A 4,209-nucleotide genomic window follows, 5' to 3' on the forward strand; every position below is an offset into this window, starting at 1 on the left:
CATCTAATATAGAGTATTAAGTATATATAAATATAATATGTATAATACACAGTATGCATAATATAATTTAGAGCACATCTACTATGTACAATATAGAATTCATACTATATATTATATATACTATATTTACATATACAATGTGTACTTTATGTACAATATAATATAATGCAATATAATATAGTACAATGCAATACAATATAGATAGATAGATTTTGAGTCCATTTGATCAGGCCAGGATTCTCAGAATTTTAATAGTTAACACCTAGTAATCCTCATGACTTTACCTTTGATGGTCAGTGTGATAGTTAGGTTTATTATGCCAACCTGGCCAATAGATTCGTCAGGACACAGTTTGATTGGAGGACAAAGAGGTAAATGGCTCAGCAAGTCCCACCCCTGTCTCTCTTGCTCTATGGTGATTGGACCAGTGTGCTGCTGCTTTTAGCGAGTTCTCTGCATCAACCTGTCTGCTACACTACCTGTGGGCCAAACCAACTCATGGATAGTGAACCCAGAGCTTGGGCCTCCCTCAAACCTGCTTTGCCACTCTGCTGGTGTATGCATGACTTGAGCTTGAGGTTGATGGATCCTATAATCTTGCATTGCCTGAGTTAGAGATTCCATCTGGGCCTGATTCACTAAACTCATGTTACTCACTGTTGTTGACCCACCCTGCTGTCTTCTGCCCTAAGGCATATTCTGCCTGTTTAGCTTGAGAGAAAACTCCACTGTGTGCTTCATTGACCTTGGACCACAGCCTCTTCTGTGAGCTGAAAGACTTTCAGTATATTAACTGTTCCACAGGAGTGAGTTGCATTGATCCCTCTGTACTGCTGTGTGGACTAATTAGCTCTTATATTCCTTCTTATTATATAAATCTATCTATCCATCTATCAAATCGTAAGTGCCTGGTTTTGTTTCTTCAGAGAACACATTAAGGAATTATGTTTGCTGGACATTCCTGGGTAAGGTTAGGGGCTGAGCTCCACCTATCAATTGCATAGCAGACTGATCACATCTCCTCAATGTTGCAAGCATTTTGCATAAAAGAGAGACTAAGCAGAGTCTAACTCATGTTTTGACCCTTACCCTTCTGTTAGAGCTGGATCTTGCATCTGGTTCATAGATCTTTTGAGTCACCCTCCATTTCCAGGGACCATCAGTGAACTACCAACGTTGGATTCATTCACCAACGCCAGACCTTTTCATCCACCAGCCTGTGTCTCCTGCTACCTCTGCGTCATACTCCTCCTTCCTGTTCATCAACTAACTTCTGAGAGCCACAAAAGCCTAATTTGAACCAGACTGGATTTGCCTATGTCTACAACTATGTAAGCCATTTCTTGATATAAACACATACAAGTGTCGCTGGTTTTCTTCTCTGAAGAACCCAGACTAACACATGACCTACCAAAATGTAATCTTAGTCAATCAATTCTCAGTCTCCACACTTGGATAAGATTATGGTGGAATGAAGCACTCCCATTCAGGTCACAGCTCTGATGCAATTAAGTGTCCTTTGGAATCCTGTTGTTAGGTGCCATTGACTTGGTTCTGAGTAACATAGTGCCTGTTAGTCTGGGTGGACCAGAGAAACAAATCCACAGAAACTCATATGTGTATAAGAGAAAGTTTTATATATAGGGCAATTGTACATTAAGAAAGCATCCCAACCCAGTCCAGTCCAAGCCCATAAGTTTTATATTGGCCCATATGTCCGATACTGATCTATAAAGTCCTCTTCAGAAGGAAACACATGCAATGAAGCACATGCAATGATGCCGAATGCAAGACTATCACAGACCAATAGGTGGAAAGTCTCTAAATCCAGTGGTGTTGTAAGCATGTCAGCACTGGCAGTGATCTCTATGTGGTTTTTCCGGCTTCAGAGTTCTGGTTGCATCAGAGGAGGTCGATGTGTCTTCTTCAGCTACAATGTCTCCCAAGGAGTGAGCAGAGAGAGAGTCTGTCCTGCCTCCAAGGAGGAAATACAGGAATTCCCAGAATTCTCAGGCGAAGGCCATGCCCACACAGAAGCCTCATTGGCTGTAACACACTTGACAGACTAGACTCCACCTCTTCACTCTTAATCCTCTCCAGTCCTACATTGACACCAGATCATGTAACTACCACAGTGCCCCTATGTACAATAGAAAAAAATATTATAACCCTTACAATTGTTCTCTGATTGCACCATAATTTAAAGGCATTGACTTCTCCAGTCTTCCTTATTCAGTGTCCAACTTTCACATCCTTATGAGGCCATTGAAAATAGCATACCTTGCATTTAGAATCACCTTCTCGGTTCCTTCTCAAACTTCTGTATGTTTCCACCACTGCCTCCCAGTATCCATAACTATGTCATCCATGAGAGTAACCCAGAAATCCTATACGGTGCCCTCCTTTGGCCCCTGATCCTTCAACAGTCTCTCTTATACCAGAGCATCTGGTGCCCATATCAGCATCTAATCCTTCGCCGGGGTAAGCAGCAGCAGTGTCAGCTTCCAGAGTGCCCTGGACAATGGCATGGGTATGATTGGGAGCACCACGGAGCAGGAGGTTTGGGGAGCATCACAACCGTCACAGTGAACCTGAGCCTGCTGAGGCCCATTACACTGGAGATGGACCCCAACATCCAGGCCACAAGCACCCAGGAGAAAGAGCAAATCAAGGCTTTTAACAACAAGTTTGCCTCCTTCATCAACAATGTACTATTCCTGAAGCAGCAGAACAAGATGCTAGACACCAGGTAGAGCCGTCTGTCACCACAGAAGACCTTGTAGCAACATGGGCCACATGTTCCAGAGCTTAGGTGGCAACTGGAGATACTGGGCCAGGAAAAGCTGACATTGGAGGCAGAGCTAGGCAACATATGGTTCCGGGGGAGGATTTCAAGAAGTACAGGGTCGAGATCCACAAACAAAGTACCAGGTCGAGATGGAGCATGACTTTGTCCTCTTCAAGAAGGATGTGGATGAAGCTTACATGAACAAGGTGGAGCTGGAGTCCTTCGGAGAAGGACTGGAGGATGAGATTCTCCTCCTCAGGCAGTTTCACTGAAGAGGAGCTGTGTGAGCTACAGGCCTAGATTGCAGACATGTCCGTGGTGCTATCGTCCCTGGACAAGAGCTGCTCCCTGGGCATGGGTGGCATCATTGCCGAGGTCAAGGCCCAGTATGAGGTTGTCCCCAACCACAGCTGGGCTGAGCACATATACCAGATCAAGTTTGAGGAGATGCAAACACAAGCTGAGAAGCATGGGACTGAAATTCATCCTACCAAAACTGAGAATTATGAGATGAACCAGAATGTCAACCAGATCCAGGCTGAGATTGAGGGCCTCAAAGGGCAGAGGGCTGCCCTGGAAGCCACCATGGCTGATGCTGAACTGTGTGGAGAGAGCTGCAGAACGCCAACAACAAATTGGAGGCCACCCTAGGTCAGGTCAAAGAGGACATGGCACAGCAGCTGCATGAGAACCAGTTGATGAATGTCAAGCTGGCCCTGGTCATCGACAGAGACACCTACCACAAGCTGCTGGAGGGATAGCAGAGCTGGCTGGAGTCTGGGATGCAGAACAGGGGCATCCACAAGAGGACCACCAGTGGCTTCTCTGGTGGGCTGACCTCAAGCTATGGCACGTCACAAGCCCTGGCTTCAACTATGGCCTGATCTCCATGCAATCCAACTTCGGCTCAAGAGGATGCTACAGTTCCTTTTCGCGCACCAGCTCCATCAAAGCAGTGTGGTGAAGTAGATAGAGACCCACACGGGAAGCTGATGTCCCAGTCTTCTGATGTCCTGCCCAAGAGAATGGCCACTGTGATTCCTCCCAGCCTGTCCCTATCCCCACCTGCCCAGGAGCTGTGGAGGGGCTCAAAGGGTACAGGAGACCCTAGGGCTGACCCATTCTTCAGCCCACCCTTAGGATCTACTGCTTAGGGTACCCTCTTTGCCTATAACCTCCAACTAAAGCTAACTGCCTTTTCTAAAATAAAGCCTGAGCCAACCCACCCCCACTCCCATCCCCAAAAAACAAAGAAAATAGCATGCCTTGGGTCAGACACATCTTGGTCCTCAAAAGGACACCTTCTCTTTAACATGCTAAGGACATCTTGTACAGTAGATTTGCTGAGTACAATGCATCATTAGATCTCTTGACTGATATTTCCATAAGCAATTATTGTGGATCCAAGTAAGACAAAATTC

The 4,209-nt window shown here is 45.6% G+C and overlaps 1 pseudogene; it reads left to right on the forward strand.

The window, feature by feature from the left end:
* Positions 1-2,358: 2,358 nt before the first annotated feature.
* Positions 2,359-3,942, forward strand: LOC142428097 (keratin, type II cytoskeletal 8 pseudogene; annotated as a pseudogene).
* The last annotated feature ends 267 nt before the right edge of the window (positions 3,943-4,209 follow it).

The sequence above is a fragment of the Tenrec ecaudatus genome, chromosome 15 (assembly GCF_050624435.1).
Source record: "Tenrec ecaudatus isolate mTenEca1 chromosome 15, mTenEca1.hap1, whole genome shotgun sequence".
In the NCBI taxonomy this organism is placed as follows: Eukaryota; Metazoa; Chordata; class Mammalia; order Afrosoricida; family Tenrecidae; genus Tenrec; species Tenrec ecaudatus.